This window comes from Oryzias melastigma, linkage group LG17 (assembly GCF_002922805.2).
Source record: "Oryzias melastigma strain HK-1 linkage group LG17, ASM292280v2, whole genome shotgun sequence".
Classification (NCBI taxonomy): Eukaryota; Metazoa; Chordata; class Actinopteri; order Beloniformes; family Adrianichthyidae; genus Oryzias; species Oryzias melastigma.
Window position 1 is genome coordinate 13803044 of NC_050528.1, and position 12919 is coordinate 13815962.

A 12919-nucleotide genomic window follows, 5' to 3' on the forward strand; every position below is an offset into this window, starting at 1 on the left:
GGGTGTGTGTGTGCGTGCGTGTCCGGGTGCAGCTATCAGCTGACAGTGCTACACCGTCACACCCACTCTGTGGGTCTTGATCAACCGGACTGAGAAAAATAAATAAATAAATATGCGTCTCTGAAAGTGTTTGGAGGCCGGTCTGTGTAGGTACCACATAAACTCGGCCTGCAAGATCAGCTCAGGGGGTTGCGGATTGATGACATGTAAAATTGCGATTGGTCCGGACCATTACACCACCATCACTTGACACGGGGAATGACACACTTCCTCCATAACAATGCGCGGACTCTTCCCGAGTAAAGAGCCGAGGAGGTCCAAACAAGTATGCAAAGAATCGCAGAAGGTGGCGCAGTATTTGCAATCAAACCTTGACAACAAAACAATTCAATCGAGGCGAATCATCACAGGTTGTTTTTTTCCCTTTGGGCTTTTCCCTTCAGGGGTCGAATCACAGCGAATCAGTTTCCTCCATCTAAGACTGTTTTTAGCATCCTCTACTCTAACGCCAGCCACCTTCATGTTAAGGCGAATCGTCACAGGATAAGATTGTTAATTTAATACAAAGAAATCAGGCTGCAAACGTGATGTTTGTGCTAAAGTGGGTCCTCGAGAGTAGCATGCTAGCCTGTTGTTGGTCACACATTAAAAAAATAAATACAAAAAGGGAAGTGGTTATTTGCTCGTATTTTTTTCAAAATACATCCTGGCAGTGTTGAACTTCTTTTTGGTTGCACAGAGTGGAGGAAATCCCACTGGAATATGCAGCTCAGTTTCTGCTACACTGAGGAGAGCAGACGTTAGTGAAGGAGCTGTCAATGCCAAAATAATAAATAATGGCCCGACCAGGTCTCAACACTTTTTTCTTTCTTTTTTTTTCAATAAACATTATTATAAACATTAGTTTCAGCACAGAAAAACGATGCAAAATAGCTAAGCTGTTGTCTAAGTTGCAGTAGTGTGACATCATCACTAGTCGCAAGCCCCCGAGCCGATCTTGCAGGCCGAGCACATGTGGTACCTACACCGGATCTGGTCTGTGGGCCCTAGTTTAGGGGGACCCCTGATGTAGCCTAGCAAGCAGATGATTTGACTGAACATTTCTCCCATTATCATGTAGGGTCTTGCACAGTTGTAAACAATGGATGTAAATTTGTACACTTATGGAAATGCCCTATTGCATGCAGCCGGCTTTCAAATCAGCGTTGGCCAGTCACTGTGTTCTATAACATTAATGATATGGCAGCACTAAATGCACATGTGTTGTATCAAGCATCAAGACAGACGGACAGGCGGCCTTCCTGGTTGAGTCATGTGTGTTCAAAGAAAGAACAAAATGAACAATTCCATCTACAAAATAAAGAGACCCATGTCTGTTGATCTCTCCCTAAACAGTAAAAAAGGAAGTGTTGCTAGAACTCCTAAAGAGTTAATTTTAACTCAGAGCCAGTGAACGTATGATCCCGACCTGAAAAGAGTTAAAGGGACTCTGAACATAGTGTTGAATTTTCAGAGTTAACTTAACTCTTTTAGGTGTTGATAATTGACACTATCTGTACCACTTTAACATTAAGAAGTGTTCAATAGTTTTTACAGTTTAACAGAAATGAACTCCCACAGTGTTGTATAAAAATAACACTAAGTTATATTGTTCACAATTAACTCTGAAAGCTACATTTTATTTTGAAAAATGTAAAAAAAAAAAACATTAAATACTTATTGATATTCAATTCAACAAGTCCAGTTCAACTCCATCTGGTGTCTTGGATAAAATACAAACCAGGCTGAAATCATTCAACTTGAGTATTAATACTAGGGATGTCCCCATCGAATCCGACCTGCAGACGATGGTATTGGTGATAAAGAACAAGTGGATTTCTTTCATTCTTCACCCTGCAGTCATGAGATGGAGTTGAGTGCGTTTTGTGCTGAAATCAAGATGTTCTTGAATGTCGATTCCCATCTGAAAGAAAATAAAGAATATATTGAGGCTTTTACAATGAGATAGTAATATTACATTTCAAAAATTAACTTTTAGAGCTGAAAAATCCTGTTCTTGGGCATCAGGTATACTAAGAAAGGAGATAATAAGAAATCCAGACATGTTTTTAATGTGCTCTTGTAGCATTTTTTATTTATAGAGGAACTACATAAAATAAATTACGATTAAAACTGCATTTCTGAGTATTTCTTAAATCAAATCAGGTTAGGTCAGAAACAAATTTTGGGCGATAAAGCGCTGTAAAAAACAGCTGCTGCCCACCACCTAGTTTCCCCCCCTGGGATTAATAAAGTATTATTGATTGATTGAAATTGGATGTTTGAAAAAGCTCGAACTAATGATGCAGCCACTGAAGTGGGCATGCCAAAGTCTCCTCACTCCCGGCGTGCACGCTGACCCGCTCAGGTGTGCCAGACATGATGAGAATTCAACGCTCGTGCTGTAGTGAATTGTCATTCTGGCTCAGTCTGACTCACAACTGTACAGCTGGATTGATCCAATATTGGTTCAAAGGATTCAAATGATTTATAATCTCAGACCAGTGGACAAATTAATGTCACTTTGCTAGAGTGCGGACGCACATTGCTTTGCTCCCCCTTCTGCTTTTAATTTTCGCTGATTATTTTCCTTTCTTCTTTTTTTAATCACACCAGCAATAACTTTTGAATACTTTTAAACCATCGGGTCGGATTTATTTTTCTTTTTTACTTTAAACAAAAGGATTTTTTCCTGCATTCCTCTTAAAACAATTTATCTTGGGCCCTACGTGTACTTGGCCTTCACGCAGCTGAAGCCTGATATACGGAGCAGCAGCTAACACAAGGCTAACTAGCAGCAAGATGCCTTCCCTTTCCACAAAGGATTACCAAGACCTTCTGGAGAAGATAACAGCGCTGGAAACTAAGGTTCGCCACATAGAAGTGAACGTGGAGGTAAATGGACTCTATGGAAACAACACAACTTTGCCACTACCTCATCTCAGCAGAGAAGAGAGAGCGAACACGCAGCTAAATGGCACAGATTCTATGGAGAGAAAGACAGCATCTGTGGACAATAACAAACAATCGAAAGATAATCCTCCCTGGAACCATCTTGGAGCAAAGCCAAAGAATAAGTCCAACAGCTGGAGATTTGGAGGTCATGGGATGACCGACCCCCCGCAGAAAGCTGAAGCCTCCGAGGCTGACTGACCTTCTCTTCCTACGAGACAGAGGACCTCTTCTAGTCCCGTACACCGGAGGAAAGAAGGAAAGAAGCCAAGCATGAACGGAGCGGTGACCCTGCAAAACAGATTTGCTCCACTGTCAGATGACCCTGGATTACCCGACGACCATCCACTGGAAAGCAGCACGAGGAGGACCTGTAACCCATCAGAAGGTAAATGGCCAGAAAGAAAGCTGAAGGCTCGGCCAGATACTCTTATTGTGGGTGATTCCACTGTGAAAGATGTTCAGTGGTTCAGCAGAAAGAACACTAAAGTCCTGTGTTTTCCAAACGACATGGTCAGTGACATGAAGGAGAGAATTCTGCAAACTGTGGCAAAGTATCCGACAGTACAAAACATTGTTCTACACACAGGGTTAAATGATGTGTCCAAGCAAAAATCTGAAGTTTTAAAGCAAGACTTCACTGGACTGATAAGAACTGTGAGGTCCATGAATGTAGCTGTCTTTATCAGCGGTCCCATTCCAACTGTTCGAGGAGGAGAAGAGCGATTCAGCAGGCTGTTGGCACTGAACAGGTGGCTTTCTACGACATGTGGTGAAACAGCAATTCATTTCATCAACAACTTTCACATTTTCTGGGAACGCAAACATCTTTTTAAAGAAAAAGGATTCAGTTTAAACACATCAGGAGTTAAACTGTTCTCCTCCAATCTCTTCTACTCCCTGCGTCATGCCAAGACTAAGATTAATTTATCTCAGTGTCAAGGCCAGACACAGACTGGATCCACACGAGGAACGGAGCTGCCCCCACTAGAGGAAAACATCAAAAACGGAAAACCTGCCTCCGAGCACCGGAAGAGGAAAAACAACGAGGACGATGGACCCTCCCAAACACCACCAAACCAACAAACTCCCGACGGTTCCCCCTCCCCCTCTTCATCCTCTTCACCCTCTTCACCCCACCTGAAATTCACTGAGCAGATGATGGAGCGAGTCGGGATTGAGCTTCGATCTACCCCTCTGGCCAATCCATTTTTGTCCCCCATAACTCTGTCACCAGAACGTTCGAAGGGACGACGTAAAGCCCCACCCTCTCCTGTACAACATCATATCCTGTCCCTGCAGTCAGATGTTTGATGTGTTGAGGGTCCAGGCTGTGGATATAACAACAGTCATGATGTTCTCCAGAAAAACCTGGGACCCTGTTCTCTAGAAACACACACCGTTTCTGTACTTGTCACCAACAGGAGGAATGTAATCTGCCCAAAACGCAAACAAAGGACTTTAAAAGAGGTAAACATTTCTTCTGCGCATTTCCAGAAACAGAAGGTAAATGAAAATATTATTACTCCTAGACCTCTCAAGTTAGCACTTTTAAATGTCAGGTCTTTGGCAGGAAAAACATTTTTAATTAATGATTTTATCACTGAGAACAAAGTTGATTTTATGTTTTTAGTTGAAACCTGGTTAGATGAGAATAGTAGGGGTGCAGTTCTCACAGAGTCGGCTCCCCCCAATTATGGTGTTATCAGTGAGGAAAGAACAAGCAGAAAGGGCGGGGGGGTTGCAGTTTTGTTCAATGAAATGTTTCAGTGTAAAAAGTTATCTTTTGGAAACTTTCCATGTTTTGAATATGTAGCCCTACAGCTGAAGGCCTCACTCAAAACCATATTTATCAATATCTATCGACCCCCTAGATGCAGTCCTGAATTTAACCTTGAGTTTAGTGAACTGCTGTCTATAATTTTTCTTGATTTTGACTGTATAATCATGGCTGGAGATTTTAACATCCTTTATGGAAATCTTGAGAACAAAGGGACTAAGGACCTGATAAACACTCTGGACAATTTTGGGTTGACTCAACATGTAACAGAGCCCACACACAACAGAGGGAATATTCTTGATTTATTGATTTCCAAAGGTCTGAACATCTCTAAGGTGACTGTATGTGATTTAGGTCTGTCTGATCATTGCTGTGTTTTCTGTGAGAGCACAATTCCAGTTCACACAAATGTTTTCAGGGAGGAGATCACAAAACGGTATATAACTGAAAATACTAGTGAGATGTTCAATCAGATTTTCTCACTGACTCATCCCCTCTCAGGGAATTCAGTCAATGAACTTGTTAATAGCTTTAATTCCAACATGTCAAATATCATGGATAGCATTGCTCCTAGTAAGGTGAAGGTGATCTCTGGTAGGAAAAAATCTCCATGGAGAAATTCCATTCTGGTAAAGAACGGAAAAAGAGAATGTCGGAAATCTGAACGCAGATGGTGAAAATCTAAACTACAGGTAGATTATGGCATCTATAAAGAGAAACTTCACTTATATAATTTACAACTGAGCACTGCAAGGAAGTCCTATTTTTCTGACATTATTACCAAAAACTCCCATAATGCTCGGGCCTTATTTAATATAGTCGACAGGTTGACAAAACCCCCTGTGTCAGTGGCACCAGAACTTTACTCCACCAAAGCCTGTAATGACTGCCAAATTCTTCAGGGACAAAATCATAAACATTAGACAAACAATTGTTTCACCAACTACAAGTTCAGGATATGAACCATATCCACTTGAAACCAGTATAAACCTAATGGCTCAGTTTCAACCCATAAACAGTAAAGAACTGCAGGACATTCTATGTCAACTGAACTCCTCCTCCTGCTGTCTGGATATTCTACCCACAAGCTTTTTCAAAAAAGTTTCAAAGATCCTGGAACCAGCCCTGCTCCAGATTGTCAACTTGTCGTTAACATCTGGCGTTTTCCCAGAACCACTGAAAACAGCTGTAATCAAACCTCTCCTAAAAAAGGACAGTCTAGACAAAACTCAAATGAACAACTACAGACCGATATCAAACCTGCCATTTTTAAGTAAGATCATTGAAAAAGCTGTTTTCCATCAGTTAAATGAATTCCTAATAAAAAACAACTGCTATGATGTCTTCCAGTCCGGCTTCAGACAGAACCACAGCACTGAAACGGCTCTGACCAAAGTGACTAATGACATACGTTTGAATACAGACAGTGGAAATATGTCAGTGCTAGTTTTACTGGATCTCAGTGCTGCGTTTGATACAGTCGACCACGCAATACTACTCAGACGACTGGAAAACTGGGTGGGTCTCACTGGGCCAGTACTAAACTGGTTCAAAACGTACTTAGAAAACAGGAAATATTTTGTGTCAATTGGTAACTTCACCTCTGAGCCAATAGAAATTACATGTGGAGTGCCCCAAGGCTCCATCCTGGGACCACTTCTATTTAACATCTACATGCTCCCACTGGCCCAGGTTATAAAGAACAACAACATTAGTTACCATAGCTATGCAGATGACACACAGATATATATTAGACTGACACCAGGAGACCGAGGCCCTGTACAGGCTCTTGGTAAATGCATTGAGGACATTAATGACTGGATGTGTCACAACTTACTTCAATTAAACAAAAACAAAACTGAGGTTATTGTCTTTGGGGCTAAAGAAAAAAGGTTAGACGTCACTACAGAGCTTCAATCTATTCAACTAAAAACTACCAACCAGGCCAGAAACTTGGGTGTAGTGATAGACACAGACCTAAATTTTGATAAACACATTAAGGCAGTCACTAAATCAGCCTATTATCATCTCAAAAATATCTCAAGGATTAAAGATCTGATGTCTAAGCAGGACCTGGAGAAACTAGTGCATGCTTTCATCTTTAGTCGACTTGATTACTGTAACAGTGTTTTTACAGGAATACCAAAAAAATCCATCAGGAAACTGCAGTTTATCCAGAACTCTGCTGCTCGGGTTCTCACAAGGACCAAGAAAGTAGACCACATCAGTCCAGTTCTGAGGTCTTTACACTGGTTACCTGTCTGTCAGAGGATAGACTTCAAAGTTCTGTTACTGGTTTATAAAGCTTTGAATGGTTTAGCACCAAAATACATGACTGACCTCCTGACCCAGTATGTACCAGCCAGACCTCTCCGGTCATCAGGATCTGGTCTTTTATCAGTTCCTAGAGTCAGAACTAAACACGGAGAAGCTGCATTCAGCTTCTATACACCACAGATCTGGAACAGACTTCCAGAAAACCTTAGATCTGCTGAAACACTCAGTGTATTTAAATCCAGGTTAAAGACTCACCTGTTCTCAGTTGCATTTGATTAATATGTATTCAAAAGTTTACATCTGCACTTTTTATCTATGCTTGTTTTAAATTAAAATCTTTTTACTTTCTTTTAATTTTAATTTAATGATTTGAATGATGATGAATGACATTTTTACTATTTCTTTTGATTGTTTCTTTTAATGTTTTATGTAAAGCACTTTGAATTGTCTCTGTACATGACATGTGCTATACAAATAAACTTGCCTTGCCTTGCCTTGTCACTGGCAGAGATTGGAATTGCTTGCATTATTTTAACATCACTAAAATTAGCTTGATGCTATATGCTCGCACAGAGTTCTCACCAACAGGGGCGGAGCTTTTAAAATGGTACTATTGAACAAGTGTGGGAGAAATCATCCAGTGCTCCTCATTTACAGAAAAATCCTCAGAAGACATCACTAACTGTGAAACTCTTTCCAATGATGTCATCACTTCAGCTCCACTGTCAGGGATATCAGCTGCCAAGAGAAGATCTTCCAACTCACTGCTGGATTGCAGCTTTCTGCATTGTTAGATGATCTTCCACAGGAATGAAGTTCTCCATTTTTCCAGAAACGTGCCAGAGCCCTCCTCCCCGAACATCTACATTGAAGAGAAAACATTCAAATTTCACTGCCAGATTCTTTTCACCCTCTGAAATTCATAAAACACAGTTTAATAATAAATGATGTATTTATTTACCAATCCTTTGATGTCTTTAAGAAGTGAAAGGCTGTCAGAACACTGGTCGACAGGTCAAGGAGCATTTTGCAGCGGAAGTCAAATGTCAGCTTCATCTACCTCTTGATTATGTCCTCATGCGCTGAATGGCCTCCTTACACTTTTCTCTCAGCGCAGTTTCTGGAACTAGATGGGGTTCTGGTCTGGTCTGCTCCTCTAAGCTGATCGTCATGAGATGCTCCTCCAGATGATTCTTTACAACAAAGGATACATACATTAGCGCCAGAAACGGAAGAACTAACGTTTCTACCAACAATCATATTTCTTCCGAGACAACTCAGCCAAGATGAAAACCGGAACTAATCCGACCAATCATAAGGCAGATAACGAAAAGAACAGCGTCGTATCCCATAATTCCCAGATAACAGACAAAACTTGGTTAAAAAAAAAACAAACAAAAAAAAAAAAAGGGTCACTTACATTTAATTCAGTAAATATAATTGAATTAACCACTCTATTGCAGTCTGTCATAGCAGAAAGAGAAGGATACTTACAAAGCCAAGTAAAAGTATGAAAAAATATACAAACTGAAACTATGTGTTTGTCTGAGACATTAAAGTTAAAAAAGCACACCATAATGCGCACAAAACACATAGGTTGTAGTTTATTTGAGCCACCATTTTGCAAATATTGGAATTATGATACTCAAACAACGACCTATTCAGAGTATTTACATCATATTAATAAAATTAAAATTAAACAGTCACATCATAAGGCAAATATTTAAAGACAATTTCAAGATGGACCGAATTGGCGCGCATTTCAAGCTAGGTTTTCACTCGACAAGGTTAGCAGCTTAGAAATAGTTAGAAATACCGACCTAGCTTAAAATAAATAAATAAATATCGCAAGCAACAACATGTTAGATCAAACTATTGCTGAAAAAGGAATATAAATAGATCGAAAAGTAATACATATCCATAGTCTTTAAGGGACGTTGGTCGAGCTCTCTGAAGTCACGTTAACTCTGTGTCTTTCAACACCAAATTTTGTCACCACCAGGTTGTTAAAACAACTCTAAAAGAGTCAATGAACATATTTAACACTGCAAATTTTACTGGTGTTAATACTCAGAGTTAAAATGCATGGATGTATTTTAACTCTCAGTATTAACACCAACACTTGGAAAACAAGTGTGGGGTCTTACACTTGGTGGTAATGACTCTGAAAGAGTCAGAACAGTTTGACTACGAAGATATTACACTGGGAAATACCGCAACATACAAGCCAATGCTACAGAACATGTTTATTCATCCAGATGACTCTGTACAACATAGGGAAAGTGAAGGAGAGTCCCTGTGTGGCAGAAGTTCAGGCCAGGCGGCTTCATTAACAACACGTCTGTACAGAAGTACAGTACAACTGAGACTGGCTCTCATAATATTACATATAGTCATTTAATGCAAACCTGAGATTAGTGTTTTAAAACCCTGATGTTATAAAGCTATTACAAGTTAATCTGATGTCAGTGGATTTGTCTTGCATGTGCCCCTGAAATCATTTACTTCATAAATTGATATTTTACTGTTTACTTTGAGTTTTGTGATGGCAAAAAAAAGTGCAGTTACACAACTCCACTGTTACAGTGGCATGCTATTCTAAATGAGCAATGTGAACTATCATCTACCTGTGACGGGAGGTAAACCTCATTGGACAACTTTTCATGATTTTTTTACATTTTTTTTATTTTCTGCAAGTGAAATCCCACAATGCAACGTTTCAATAAATTCCATTGAAAATGAGCCATCATCCTTCTGTGCCTTTATTATTTACAAGACTGTGATTAGAAAAACAATGACTGTACTTTTTAAAAAAGTGATGTAAAGAATAAATGGACCTGGTTAATCTCTCAAAGTGGACTCTAATAGTTTCAAAGGACCTGTGGTCCTGCCCCGCTCCCAGCAGTGTAATCTTTAAAAAATGGTGTTAATACTCAAGTTGAATTAGTCTTATTTCAGCATGGGTTGTAATTTATCCAAGACACCAGATGGAATTGAACTGGACTTGTTGAATTGATTATCAATAAGTATCTTGTGAATTTTTTCACATTTTTCTAAATGAAATGTAGCTTTCAGAGTTAATTGTGAATAACATAACTTAGTGTCATTTTTATACAACACTGTGGGAGTTAATTTCTTTTAAAGTGTAAAAACTATTCAACACTTCTTAATGTTAAAGTGGTACAGATAGTGTCAATTATTAACACCTAAAAGAGATAAATTAACCCTGAAAATTCAACACTATGTTCAGAGTCCCTTTAACTCTTTTCAGGTCGGGACCATATGTTCACTGGCTCGGAGTTAAAATTAACTCTTTAAGAGTTACAGCAATACTTCCTTTTTTTACTGTGTACAAATGTCTTAAATCTAAATTAGACTAAGTAGAACTAAAAGTTATTTAAAACCAGATCCAAATTGGACCAGATCTCATAAAGGACCCAACAAACACAAAACCCAAAGTAGATCTAAACGGTTTAACCAGAACCGTATCCAGAACACGCTGCTGTGCACGTGAAGGTTGGATGGAGATGGAGAGGTCCAAACCTCCAGCAGACACACAATCACCGCAATGTTGGTGTTGTGACGCAGAAGGCGCGTGTCTGCTTCCCGACAGGTGAACTGTCCCTTTAAAAGCACCCAAACAGCTCGTACGCACGCGCACAGGGCGACATAAATGATTCGTGTGCAGCAGCATAAATGCGTGTGCGCGTGTCCTCACCCTGTCCCGCAGTCTATCACGCACGGAGGGAGCTGCAGGGACATGTCCGGTCCCGACCCGGCTCAGCTCGGCCCGCTGCTCGGATTCGGACTCGGTGCGCCAGGCGCAGTCCCGACGCAGCGCAGCAGACACGTGAGGGGGAGCGCGCGTGCGCGCTGAGGGGAAAGATGGAGAAAATAGCAACACAGCTGACATCCCCACTGGGACGCGGGTGTCTGTGCACGTGACCATGACTCTGTATCTGTGTGGCAATGGTTGACATAGTGATGGAGCTCCAGCAGGTGGCAGCACAGGATCGGTCACGCGCACAGTGGATGCTTGGATTACAGAATGTTAAGACACTTTCCTTAAAAGCTGCTCTTTTCTCTGAACTGTGAACACAAAACCAAATTTTCAAGCTACAAAACCTCAGACTCTTCTTACAAAACCAAACTTGAACCTGAAAACAGTTCAGTCTGTGCTCTAAACTGAACTCTGCTGTGAAATTATGACCCAAGTCAGTCAAAACTGAATACAATGTTTAACAGTTACTAAACACTATGTAGAAAATAGAAAACACAATGATCAGGACATGAAACTGGAGAAATAAAAGAAGAAATATCAACAATTTAGGTATAAAAAATATACACGGAATACAAGGCCTACAAACAGTTATACCAACACTCCATTACAATACTACAGTACACTGGTACAGTATGTGATGTAGAGAAAAATATATTTACTTAGAGTATACTGTGATACAGGATATAGAGCTGCACATATTTTTTTACAGATGGGCGAGACTTGCCATTTCTCGACATTTAATTACTCTCCTATAATTATAATATTTCTGAACTTCCAGGATTTTGCAATGTTGCAATCAAACTTCAAACTTTATTTATTTCTAAAAAGCTCTTCTCATACTTCACGCAACTCGAAGCGCTTTACATTTAAAAACAAAAGCACAGTAAAAAAACAAACCCACCCTTCACCCTCCCCTCTCCCCACCATTAACACATACAACCCATGATCCCACACAACGAATACTTATAAAAATAACTTCTAAATGAAAATTATAAAATCAAATTACTGCCTCTGCTGTGAGGAAACAGTATTGAGGATTCTATCTTACCAGGAGCCAGCTCGGTCACAGGAACATCACCACAGTGCCCACCCAGACCGGGACAGCAACAGAGTCCACNATATCTTCGCCATGTTTTAAGAAATTGATTTTGTTCAAAACACAAATGTTCTTTTTTTCAATCACAGAAGAGTAAAGATTAAAACTAGACAAGACCAATGAAATCATTATTTTAAGTTTTTTTATGTAATGCATATAAAAACCTGCTTATATAGAAATATGTGCAACATGTTTGCATAAATGTGTTTAATCTTACAGATCAGTGTTGTAGTTGTGAGTCACAATGAATGGAGCACCGAATGAGTGTGTTTGTGTTGCTAAGGTCAGTGTGAGCACATGCTAGAAATTCCCAGCACACCTGAACGCAGCAATAGCGAGTTCTTCTCGTTCTTATTGCAAGCGCAGAAGGAATGGAGGGAGGATCCAAGATGGCGGAGTGAGCGGACGTGCTTTGTGGGCTCCGATGTTATTACCGTTTAATATATGTCCTTAATAGTGATTTTTGTGCGTTCTGTTACTAAGAGCACTTCAAGTTTGTTTTAATTACCTATCCTGGATCTTTTGAAAGTTGTGGTAAGCGCCTTATACTTCCACAAACTACTTTTACCCCCCTCTGACTTCGGGAGAAGCTAGCGCGAACTAGCTAAAAATGAACGAGCACGATTATACTACGGCCGAAAATCACAAGATTTTTGGGGAAAATTAGGCCGAAAACACAGAAGAAAACATGGAAATATCCAAAGTTAAACTAGTAAACCTGGCGCATACTCCAATAAAAGCTCCTCATCCTAAAAAGCAGAAGAAAGGGAGCGGACAGAACCCACAGGATGAAACCATTTTTGACACGATCCTGCAGGCCGTGACTACCCTGACAGAAAAGGTGGACCACCAAACAGAGCTGTTAAAAAAGTTTGAAATAAAAATTGAAGCAAACTCCGAAGCTATAAAGAAAAATAAAGAAACTATCAAACAGTTGGAGAAGAAAATATCTGATCTTAACAGCGACAACAAGCGACTGAGGGAGGCTGTGGCC

At 40.1% G+C, this 12919-nt stretch overlaps 1 protein-coding gene and 1 long non-coding RNA gene across 3 annotated transcripts in view; one reads left to right on the forward strand and one right to left on the reverse strand.

The window, feature by feature from the left end:
- Nucleotides 1-12919, forward strand: part of LOC112144211 (immunoglobulin lambda-1 light chain-like) — an 89025-nt gene that overhangs the window by 31608 nt on the left and 44498 nt on the right. The gene's annotated exons all lie outside the window — the stretch shown is intronic.
- Nucleotides 7-11000, reverse strand: LOC112144400. Of its 2 annotated transcripts, none has more exons than XR_002918879.2 (4): nucleotides 10767-11000; nucleotides 8010-8241; nucleotides 7814-7910; nucleotides 7-1963 (listed from the first exon to the last, which is right to left on the reverse strand). It is a non-coding gene; the product is annotated as an uncharacterized LOC112144400 (long non-coding RNA). The 2 variants fall into 2 exon arrangements; XR_002918880.2 differs by having other exon boundaries at nucleotides 7732-7910.